The sequence below is a fragment of the Sinocyclocheilus grahami genome, unplaced genomic scaffold (genome assembly GCF_001515645.1).
Source record: "Sinocyclocheilus grahami isolate Dianchi unplaced genomic scaffold, SAMN03320097.WGS_v1.1 scaffold821.1, whole genome shotgun sequence".
Lineage (NCBI taxonomy): Eukaryota > Metazoa > Chordata > Actinopteri > Cypriniformes > Cyprinidae > Sinocyclocheilus > Sinocyclocheilus grahami.
Window position 1 is genome coordinate 350,535 of NW_015506000.1, and position 12,709 is coordinate 363,243.

A 12,709-nucleotide genomic window follows, 5' to 3' on the forward strand; every position below is an offset into this window, starting at 1 on the left:
GCTAGGCCATTGATAGGGTGTTCCTAGGCAGTTACATAGTTGTTAGAGTGTTCTAGATGGTTATTATGTGCTTCCTACGATGTTCTGGGTGGTTGATATGGTGTTCTAGATAGTTGCTAGGGTGTTACTATGCGGTTGCTAGGGGGTTTTGGGTAGGTGCTAGGGTAATCTGGGTGGTTGATAGGGTGTAGCTAGGCAGTTACTGGGGCATTCCTACACAGTTTCTAGGGTGTTGCTATGCAATAGTGTTCTGGATGGTTGCTCAAGTGTTGCTAGGGTGTTCTAGGTGGTTGCTAGGCCATTGATAGGGTGTTCCTAGGCAGTTACATAGTTGTTAGAGTGTTCTAGATGGTTATTATGTGCTTCCTACGATGTTCTGGGTGGTTGATATGGTGTTCTAGATAGTTGCTAGGGTGTTACTATGCGGTTGCTAGGATGTTTTGGGTAGGTGCTAGGGTAATCTAGGTGGTTGATAGGGTGTAGCTAGGCAGTTACTGGGGCATTCCTAGACAGTTTCTAGGGTGTTGCTATGCAATTTGATCGGGTGTTGCTAGGGTGTTCTAGGTGGTTGCTAGGCTATTGCTAAGGTGTTCCTAGGCAGTTTCTATGGTGTTCTGGATGGTTGCTATGTGGTTGTTAGGATGTTCTGGGTTGTTACTAGGCGGTTGCTATGCTAGGGTGTTCTGGGTTGTTGATCAGGAGTTGCTAGGCAGTTTCTAGTGTGTTGCTATGCAGTTCCTAGGGTGTTCCTATGTGGCTGCTATGCTAGGGTGTTGCTATGTGGTTGCTAGGGTTTCTATGCAACTTTCCTATGAGGTTCATGCGTCTGCTGATGTTGACTAAATAAACTAGCAGTAGTCGAGTGTCATTGGTGTGTCTGGTCCGTCAGGAGAGCGGATGGAGGAACACTGATGTAACTGCTATCAGCTCTTGTGGATGTTCTTGTCTTAAACGCACTGATAGCTCCGCTAGATGTATGACGAGCACATCAGCAGCCTCTGCGAAATGGTTTCACATGAGAGTGCAAACACTGATAATGGAATAATGGAACGTCTCCTGAGTGTGAAGTGCTTATTTCTGTTTGTGGCAAAGGCTTATTTTCCCCTTTAACCTTCTATTAGGATGAGAAGAAAACAGAGCGTAGCGTTTTTGGGTGATTTTTTGTTATCTGATTAGAGCACTATCCTCCTACGTCTATTGATTTGTCTGTCTGTACACATGCCATATCCATTCCCAATTACAGGAAGACCCTTGGGTCCTCTACGCTTTCTACCTTATCGGCTGATATAGGATTGCTGCTTTGTGGTGTTTCAGCATCCGCCAAGAGTCGAATAAGGGGATAGAGGAAGAAAACAGGTCTAAAACAAAGAGTAGAATGATTTTTATAGTAGAACAAATCTCCTCTAGGACCTGAAGTCAACACAGCTACAATTTATGATGTTTGATTGACATTTTTACAGAAACACATTGAATGTTATGAGATAGGATTGCTATCTGAAAATATCAGTAAAAATAGTTAGTCTAATTAAATAGTTAAGCTTTTATACCAAGTTAGAATGTATATATATATATATGTAATTACATTTTTTTTAAATTATTTTATATTTATTTTATAATTTCATATACAAAAAAATAAAAATTTACAAAGTTAAATAAAACATATCAAACTTTGATATAAATATAAAGTACTAATATAAACTTTGTGTACTGTGATGTTTATATATATGATATGTATATATACATATATATGTCTTAGAGCATCACATCATTATCTTAGCAACAAACTACTGTCTTGGAATCAATTATGAATCAAGTCTCTTGTGTGTTTGACTCGAGCAGTGCTGTTTGTGTGCCGGTCGGAGATGCTGTCTATGTAGGGCGCTTCAAATCAGTCACTTATGAGGTTCTTTTCAGTTATGATGCAGGCTGTGTAACAGCAAGGGAGCTCACTAGGATTGGAACCGAGCACATATGTGACGTGACGTCCCGATCGGAGCTGGGGCCAGAGCGGGTGAAGGACCCCGCAAGAGTGTGTCCTACTTAAGACGTCAGCTCACAAATTATTCAGCTGCATTCACACATCAGTGTCAGAGAGAGTTCATGACCTGCATATGTTCTGAGCAGGAGGACCATAACCTAGTTTCCATAAGAGAGCTTACACATATACTCCCTTCATTTGTGGGATCTGCGAATGACCGAAATATCAGAATGATCATGATAATGCCCTGCTTTTGTCTATGTGCTATGGCAGTGAATCTCAACCTTTTGGCGTACCGGACCCCTGTCCAATTCAGAACCATCCTCAAGGACCCCCAGAACATAATTGACTCATCTATGTATCATTTGTGTGTCTTTGTGAGGACCAAATACAGTCAAGTATGATTCAAGTTAGCTGACTTGTCCAGTATTTGGCCATATCATCAGCTATATTGGATTTTTCTTTCATGGGAACATGTCATATCAAAATATACAAAATGTATACAAAAATGCATACTTTATATGGACCCCTTGGCCTTACGTCAAGGACCACTAGGGGTCCACGGACCCCTGGTTGAGAAACACTGTGCTATGGTAACACAATCAAGATTCTCAAGTTCATGGAAAGCCTGGAAATATCAGGGACATTTCTATCGTACAGTGGTTTTCAAACTTTATGACTCAAAGGCCCAACGAGATTTCCCAATGGCCCTCTCCATATTATATAAGATACTGAATTAACTAACATGATCACATTTATTATAAATATTATTATTATATAATATATTATGCACATTTTATTTACATATATTAATAAATATATAAATGATCATTTTTTATTATTATTTTATTATTATTTATTACATTACATTTATATTATTATTATTTATATGATATTTTTATTTAAAATTAAATGTATTTATATAATATAATATAATATAATATAATATTATATTTATTGTATATAATTACAAAAAAAAATTATTTCAGAAATTGTTCTAAAATAAAATTAAGTGATTTTCTGTTATTAGACATTTTAGATTTAGATTATATTATTTTAGTATATTAATAATAATTTATTAATTTACATTTATTAATTTGACACACTTTTATCCAAAGCGACTTATAGTTGAGGAATACAACAAGCGATTTATCATAAGATGTCTGTAAACACGAGAAGTGCCCCCCGTTATGGCTTCAGTCATCGTTTAAAATAGTAAAAGCTAGGCCAGGAAGGGACAAAGGAAATAAGAGAATAGAAAAAGAGAAGGCATAGAATTTATATTTTATTTATTGATCTATTTTTATGAGAAGGCAGTTAGATGCTCACAGAAGAGATGAGTTTTCAGTTGTTTCTTGAAGATTGTGAGGGATTCGACAGTCCGGCTGACCCAGCAGGGTACAGTGAAAGAAAACTTGAGTGATTTTGTGCCTCTCTGCGATGGGACCACGAGGCCGACCGCAGGCTTCTGGATGTAGATGCATAGGAGAGAGCGGAGGTAGGAGGGAGCGGAGCCCGAGGCTGTTCTGTAGGCAAGCCTTGAGTCTTGAACTTGATGCGAGCCGCGACTGGAAGCCAGTGCAGAGAGATGAGAAGCGGTGTGACATGGGCTCTCTTGGGCTCATAGAAAACAAGACGTGCTGCTGCATCCTGAAGCGTTTGCAGAGATCTGATTGCACATGTTGGAAGTCCAGCCAGAAGAGCATTGCAATTATCCAGTCTAGAAATGACAAGAGCCTGGACGAGAAGCTGTTGCATGCTCTGTTAGGAAAGGTCTGATCTTCCTGATGTTGTGTCAGTTTTACTTTGGTTTAATACTGATGTTGTGAAAATGTGAGCCATTCTGGAGCTCTAGTCTAATTATGGATTGTCTAGTTGTAAAACTTTGCATAATTTCTATAAAGTGATTTTTAAAAATCCATAACATAATAATTCATTGGTCAAAACAGGGTGGGAACCATGTACCATGTTTTTTTGGGACATGTACCAAAGTGCGACCAATGTTTTTGGACATGCACAATTGTAGTGCCATAGTATTTTTGTACTATGTTATACTTATATCATGATACTGAAAAACATTTACCATGTTATTTACTTGAGGCATTTTTCTGGGAGATTGCTAGTGTGTTTTTGATGGTTGCTAGGCTGTTGCTATGTGGTTGTTATGATTTTGCTGTGCATTTGCTTGGAGGTTCTTGGTGGTTGCTAGGCAATTGCTAGGGTGTTCTGGGTGGTTGCTAGGGTGTTGCTATTCCATTTATAGGGTGTTGTAGTTGGTTGCTAGTGTGTTGCTAGGCAATTGGTAGTGTTTTTATCAGTGGTTGCGAGGGTGTTCTGGATGGTTGCTAGGGTGTTTGCAATGGAGTTGCTAGGGAGTTGTGGGTGGTTGCTAGTGTGTTACTATGCAGTTGCTGTGTTTTGTCAGTGGTTATTAGGGCGTTGCCATGTGGTTGCTATGTAGTTGCTAAGGTGTTCTGATGGTTGCTATGGTGTTGCTATGCAGTTGCTAGGGTCTTGTGGGTGGTTGCTAAGGTGCTGCTATACAGTTGCTGGAGTTTTTAGTGGTTGCTAGGGTGTTGTGGGCGGTTGCTAGGCAGTTGGTTGTTTTTTTCAGTGGTTAATAGGGCTTTGCTTGTGGTTGCTAGGCAGTTGCTACACATTTGCCTGTGAAAAACCATAGTATTACCATCCAATTCCATCACTGTATCATGGTAGTACACAGTGTTTGCGGTTTTATCTGTACGTCAGTTTCAGAGCGAGCTTGTTTTTTGTTGACAGTTTGACAATTAGCCATTGTTGCGTTTATCGTCTATACGCTTTGAGAAACGTCACTCTCAGACCTGTCACTGACCCGTACTTTCTGTACTTTGCGCTCTTTCCAAGTCGCTCTGCTTTGTCTCCAAATTATAGTGTTGATATCCATGTAAACGGTGTTGATGATTTCCAGTTGGACAGCTGTGCACCGCTGTCTCTGTTTCTTTTGAACAACTGCCATCTGAAGAGCGTCTTATCCATCACGCCATGAGTCCTCTCTGCTAATTGCTCATTGTACGGATGGGCGGAGCTCATTGCCGAGACTTTCCCGCATTCAGACTCTTTCCGGCGAGCCACTAAACACAGGCAAATTAGTAGGCTGTGTGAGTTCATCTCTGCCAGCAGCTGCTCAACAACAACATTTGAATAATTCAAAGCAGCACAATACACAGCTACATGCCCTCCATACTGCGCACCGACGTACCGTCATTTGGTTATGTGTACAGGGCTCGGACCAGACCGCACCCGTCATGAATCCAGACTGGACTGATTTGCTGTGGAAAGAGCATATGAAAATAGTAGTGAAACACAACACGCATGCATGATTTGAATGCAGAATTGGTTGTTACTGGTATGAAACTACATTAAAAAAAAAAAAAAGTTTAAAAAGACAAACTTTATGTTGGCTTAAGAAAACCTAGCCAGAGAAGTTGAAGTGGTTTGAAAAGTTTTAATATTTTACCTTTGAAGTAGTTTTAAGTTTGAAGCATGTTCAGTCTCTCAGAGAGATATATGTGGTTGTTATGGTATTCTGGACGGTTGCTAGGAGGTTGCTAGGGTATTTCTAGACTAGTGTTGCAATGCCTTTGCTAGGGTGTTGCTAGGCAGATGCTGGTGTGTTTTTCAGTGGTTGCTAGGGTATTGCCATTTAGTTTCTAGGGTGTGCTGACCGGTTGTTATGGCATTGCTGTGCAATTGCTAGGGTTCTGGTTGGTTTCTAGGGTGTTTCTAGGCAGATACTGGAATGTTTTTAATGATTGCTTGGGTTTTATGATGTGGTTGCTGGAGTATTCTGGGGGAGTTTCTAGGGCGTTGCTAGGGTGTTGCTAGCCAGATTCTAGTGTGTTTTTCAGTGGTTGCTAGGGTGTTGCAGTGTGGTTTCTGTGGTACACTGGCTGGTTGTTATGTGTTGCTGTGCAATTTCTAGGGTCTTCTGGTCAGTTTCTAAGGTGTTGCTATGCACTTGCTAGGGTGTTGTGGGTGGTTGCTAGGCAGATGCTAGTGCGTTTTTCAGTGGTTGCTGGGATATTCTGGCTGTTTTTATGGCATTTCTATGCAATCGTTAGGGTTCTCTGGTTAATTTTTAAGGGGTTGCTAAGCACTTGCTAGTTTGTTATGGTTGGTTGCAATGCAGATGCTAGTGTGTTTTTCAATGGTTGCTTGAGTGTTTCAGTGTGGTTTCCAGGGTATGCTGTCCGGTTGTTATGGCATTGCTGTGCAATTGCTAGGGTGTTCTGGTTGGTTTCTAAGGTGTTGCTAGGCAGATGCTAGTTTGTTTTTCAATGGTTGTTTGAGTGTTTCAGTGTGGTTTCTAGGGTATGCTGGCCGGTTGTTATGGCATTGCTGTGCAATTGCTAGGGGGTTCTGGTTGGTTTCTAAGGTGTTGCTAGGCAGATGCTAGTGTGTTTTTTAATGGTTGCTTAGGTCTCGGGGAGTTTCTAGGGTGTTGCTAAGGTGTTGTGGGTGTGGGTGCAACGACAATGTTAGGCAGTCACTAATTTTCTGGGAGGTTGCTAGGGTGTTGCTAGCCAGATGCTAGTGTGCTTTTCAGTGGTTTCTGTGTTATTTTGACTGGTTGTAACCTGTTGCTGTGCAATTGCTAGAGTGTTCTGATCAGTTTCTAGGGTGTTACTATGCCAGTGTTTCCCATACATTGATTTATTTGTGGTGGCCTTCCACAATATCAACACTGACCGCCACAAATACAATTACAAAAGGGCTTTGACATTGTTGAATGAACATGAGCTCCGCACGTTTCAAAATCAACACGTGGCGCGTGTATTTATATGAATGTATCTTTGAAGGAAACCAACTGTCTTCAAAAACTCTTTGATGTCATTTTAACTTAATGTTTCGTATAATGCCTGATAAAGTAGCATTTGTGAGCAAAGTAGCATATATAACAACCGTTACCAGGGAAACAGCTATTTCTGGCGCCACAAAAGCACCTTCTGCTGGCAGAGAATACATTTGAATTTTCAATCATCAGCCTGTCAGCTGTTTTTGTTCAGACCAATGCGAAAATCAACCAATGTTTTTACACAGCAAACAAGTAGAGCAGAGTTGTAAATGTGAACATATATATATAATTTCCCCCGGAGAAAGCGCCACCTCACATACAGTGTAAGTCTGTGGGAAACACTGTATGCACTTGCTAGGGTGTTGTGGGTGGTTGCTAGGCAGATACTAGTGTGTTTTTCACTGGTTGCTAGGGTGATGCAGTGTGATTTCTGGGTGATTCTTGGCCGTTATTAGGTTATTGCTATGCGATTCCTACAGTGTTTTGCTAGGCAGTTGCTAGTGTGTTTTCCGAAGGATGCTAGGGTGTTGCAGTGTAATTGCAAGGATATTCTGGGAGGTTGCTAGGGTGTACCTGTGCAATTGCTAGGCAGTTGCTGTTTTGTTTTTCAGTAGTTGCTAGGGCGTTGCTATGTGTCATGTCTGACCTGAGCTTGGTGGTTTCATTCAAAGTACAGTATCAAGTATAATTTCAGTATCATAAAAATGTAACTTGAGAAAGCCAGCATAACAGTTACATTTTCATTTATATTTACAGTGCATTCACAATTACATTTCATTTTCTCAGCATTTATTCTTACACCATTTAAACAAATAGAGACACATGACTTCAATGTCTGCTTCATTACAAATCTCATTCTCTTTAAATGGCGACATTTGGCTGTCTATCAGTCAGACTGATGCTCTGAATACACAGATCAGTCCCTGCGCCACGTGTGTGATTGTCTTGGCTCAAATGTGCCACGTTCCTGTGAACTTCGGGATGATGTGTATTCTTCTGTGCATGTGAGAAAAAGTTGTAATTTTCAGTACATTTGCAATACCTTAGGCCAGAGAAAACATCAAAAGCCTTGATACACCAGAATGGAAACAAAAGACTGAGCATCACAATGCTGGAAAATGTAGGTTCGCAGCCACAGAATGAAAGCGTCATGGATGGATCTTTTGTTTTCTTTTCAAAGATATCAGTTTAGTGGCATTGCTGGGATGATTCAGAACGGAGAAGGTGATCAAAGTCACGTGGACCGCCGCCAGACACCAGCAGATAACAGTTAGTTGGCAAGAATAATTTAACATAGCTGCAGAGCTCGTTTTGCTATGCAGACATTATTAAGTCCATTGTGTGACAGCGTATGCAGGCAAGAAAGCGGCTACCGTGCATAAAACATGCGAGATAGACACTAAAGCATGCTGGAAGTCGAATGTCACATCAAAGAGACATTAGTTGAGAGAGAGAGAGAAAAAATGAAGATTATGCAGAAATAATAAAGCTTTAGGTTTATGTCATGGATGTTTTTTTTTACTGGAGTCCCTTGAGAAAACGACCCTAGTAATCTCAATAATGTCTCAAACTCAGCTCAGATTTGTCAAGATACCAAAGTCTCATTCAAATGTGAGAGAAATCAATACACTCCAAAAGTATTTGGGCCTAAATTGAAGGTTTATGTATTTGAAGTGCATGTAAAATTGGATTGCAAACATAAAATTAATTTGTAGTTTTAACAAAAGCAAATTAATAAACTTAATGTGATGCATATTTGTCAGTCACACATTAGTTAAACGGGTCAGATTTCTGCACTCAAAATAATAATAATAATGGCTTACTATGGAATTTATTATTAACTATCTGCATATATTTGTTTTCATTTAAAATACATTTTCAAAATGCATTTATTCAAATTGCTTAGAATCAGCATAAATCTGTTCATTGTGAAAACAATTACATTGATCCAGTTAAAAAGTTAAAATATGCAATATTCAATTAGTTAAAATGCATGAGATTGAAACAGGATTTATTGATGATAAATATATAAACCTGGTTATTGTGTATCAGTGTAATTTTAGTATTATTGATATACTATTCATATTTTGAATTAATACAATTTTTATATTTTCTGCTTTCATGTTTACTTTAGTTAAAGTTTTAGTATTTTTATTTTTATTAGTTAAGTATGTCTATATAGTTTTTATACATTTCTATTCCATTTTTAATTTTAGTTGTTTAAGATAAACTGAATATAAATGAGAAATGTTGCATTTGAAATAAAACAAGCTGAAGTTTTTTGTATTTTATTTTAGCTAACATTTATTTTATTTCAAGTGACAAAAATTGTATTATTTTTAATGGTTTTAGTTTTAGTTTACTATAATAACCCTGGAGTGTATCTTTTCATTGATGTATGCCTGACTAATATGCATCACATTACGTTTATTAAATTGTTTATGTTAAAACTTTGTAATCCAAATAAATGAATCAAAAAATTTAAATATTTGTATTTACAGTCAAACCAAATTCTATTGACACCTTCAACATTTCACACATTATCAGAGTTTATTTGCTATAGTTTTGAAAATGGTGATAAAATATGACAAGAACTCAGAGTTAAACTGAGTCAGAACAAACTAATCTTGATAATGTCGGAAAACAATTAAGCAAAACTTGGTCAGGTCAAAGTGAAACTGAATAATTTTTGGCCCCAAATTGTACTGGTATGAAGACTTTTTGGTTATAATATGTCACAGTTTACTTTATTTGGCTATACTATAGTGTCCTGCACCCACTAGTAAAAAAATAAAAATTATATCTGGTGTCTGAATAATTTTTGGTTTGACTGTAAGTGATGAACTCACTCAAATTCTCCTGAAAGCAAATGTTCTGTTCTGTTATGATTTTTCTATATATCTTAATAATATTTTTTTTAGGAGAAACATCTAAGATCAGATGATAGTGTAATGAAACCTACAAGAATCCCATTAATTTCAACAGAGCACTGAAGCTTTCCTCATGGAGGTCACATCTGGAAAATAATCTTCCGGCTGTCGTGTTTCTGAAAGACGACAAAGCAAGAAGAAGTGTGATAAAAAAATAATGCAAAATATGTAACATAAAAAATGTTTGCTTCAAATGAATGCAGTGTATATTTAAAGGCAATTTATCACCTCGGCTGCATGTTCTGAATGTGTCTAGCACATCCGTGAAACTTTTTTAAGAAGATGCACATTAAATTATTATGATATATTCATGGAGTGCTATGAAAATGGTACATTATGAAGCAACCCCGGCTCTGCCAGAGACAAAAACAACTGTAACTTCACAACTGTTTTTTCACTCTCACTTCATTTTATTTCTGTTCATGCTAAATACTTTATTACTTCGTTGAAACAGGGCCTTTCATTATCCTCGGAGTGAAAACATGAACACAGAAAGATGGAGAAAGACCAAGAAAATCAAACCAGTTTGTGAGTCTGATCTGCATTTATGGGTCCACCGATTTAAATCCATTATGCAGATCTTCCTTAAAATCAGCACAGTAAATGCAAAGAAAAGCACTTTAATCTTCGCACTTGGATAACATAATCTTACATAATCGTAGCATTTATGTTGAATTGAAATTTGGTGCAGTTGCACTATATTGTTTTCCTCTCTTTAATCGCTTCTGCATGTATTATTCTCATTTGTAAGTCGCTCTGGATAAAAGCATCTGCTAAATGAGTAAAATAAATAAATGTAAATGCAGGGATAAAGATCAAACCCATATGACAGTGAAGTGTTTCCATCCTCCATAATATCCCTCATATGCTTCAGAATAAATGACTTCAGTATGAAATTCAAACACATTTAGTCATTTAGATGCGTGTTTATAAAGTACAGAAATAGTTCAGCTCCATTATTTTCCTACTCTGTGACTCTGAGTTTTAAAGGGACGGTTCACTCATAAATGCAAATTCTGTCATGTATCTATCATTCTAAACCTGTTTGAATTAGTTTCGTCTTTGGAACACAAAAGAAGATATTCTGAAGAATGTTCATTCATCTTTTTTCCATAAACTTGGTACTTTAAGATGATTCACACCAGGTTTGATGTCAAACGTCATTGCTTCTCACGCATCTTGTCACATTATAACGTCCATAAGAAGTAAATGCTGGTCTGTTTCTCACAGAAAGATCATTTGGCTTCAGAAAACGTCATATAATTGTATAGCACGTGAGTTGTATGGATTTTTATATTTTAATTGTGTGAGACGGAGATTGATCATAGATGGCACAAAATCTCATCTCAGCATTTTGATGAATGCTATTTTTAATTTTGTCATTACTTCTGAATATTAACATTTGTGAGATTTAGTCAAAACAGTTTTGAGGTTAATTGATATTATTTTGTGTCTCTGGAAAATAGTATTCTACAGTATGACAATATTTTTTTGTGAAGAAAAGATGGGGAGTAAAAAATATAGTTTTTATTTTGAAATACAAAGCAGGGTTATTATAGTTAACTAAAACAAACTAAAACCCATAAAAAAATGTAAATTTAGCAACTTAAACTGAAATAAAATATAATATAAATATACTTAAACTTATTTTATTTCAGCTAGTTGCCAAGGTAACGTTTCTCATTGTCATTTAGTTTAACTTAATGTGCTAAAATAACTCAAACTAAAACTGAAATAAAATGATATATATATATATATTAACAGATAAATAAATAAAAATGACAAAAACACACAACAAAATGAAAACAGAAAATATGAAAATAAAAACTGATTTTAAATATTAGTATCTCGATTATACTGGGTACTAGTGTGATTATTTTTAAATGTAATAGTTATTGTAATTAATAGGGTTTTTATTCAGTATTTCCATGAATTAGATGTACATTTCAGACACTTTTCAATTTGCATTCATAGTGTTGCCATTATGACATATTAAATTACAATATTGGCAATTAAACACAAAAATATTCATATCACTGTAGATAATAAAAACAAAAAAGTACCTTTCAGATGAATCGCTTTTTTTGAGGTTCTGTTTAGTCTGTCATCGTTATTCGATTATTGAACTATTGTCAAAATACAATTTTAAATATAATAGTTGATTTAGTAGTTTACATTAATGATAGTTTAAAAATATATATAAACATTAATAAGAATTATATCAAAAGTCAGCACATAAACTTTCTTCTAAACATCTGCTTTTGTCTTAAACAGAAGAAAGAAAGTCATGATGTTCCTTTAAGAATACGTGCAGAAATGCTAGAAAACAAGACACTCAGAATGAAATAAAATCAAGATGAGTGAGGATGTTATCGTGCCATTTGGATGAGTGCATTAGTCCGTATAAAGTCTGGTAAAATATTTTACATTGCAAAAATACCAGCATTGCTCAGGATTGTTCAGAAGATTGCTATGAATCATTTGTTTCATCAGAGAAACAGGTGCACAAACTAATTGGTAGTTAGTAGAAGTGAAGAGAACTTAATTATGTGCATTTGAGAGTTGCTGTTAAGTTTCGCTCTATCACATGAGTATTTATCAAAGTGAATTGGTCACGGTAGAGACGGCTGCTTAACACTCAAACCAGTTTGATCACCTGGGAAACAGATCTTAGATAACTATAGAAATGTTTCCCTATCATACGTGTTTCATATACAGATAAGTGCAGAGTAAGTGAATCTATAGTTTACAGTATGTACAGTGGAGTTGTTATATACAATATTAAGCAGAGTATTTACAGAAAATAAATAGGAGTGCAATGTAGGGTTATATGTACATTATGAACAGCAGCAACGTAAGAACAGTGGTAATAAATACATTTGGTTGTGTGTACAATAGTATTGTTAAACAATGTATTCTATGCAAAATATCAGTAGTGCAATAATATTTTTATAGAAATTGTTTACT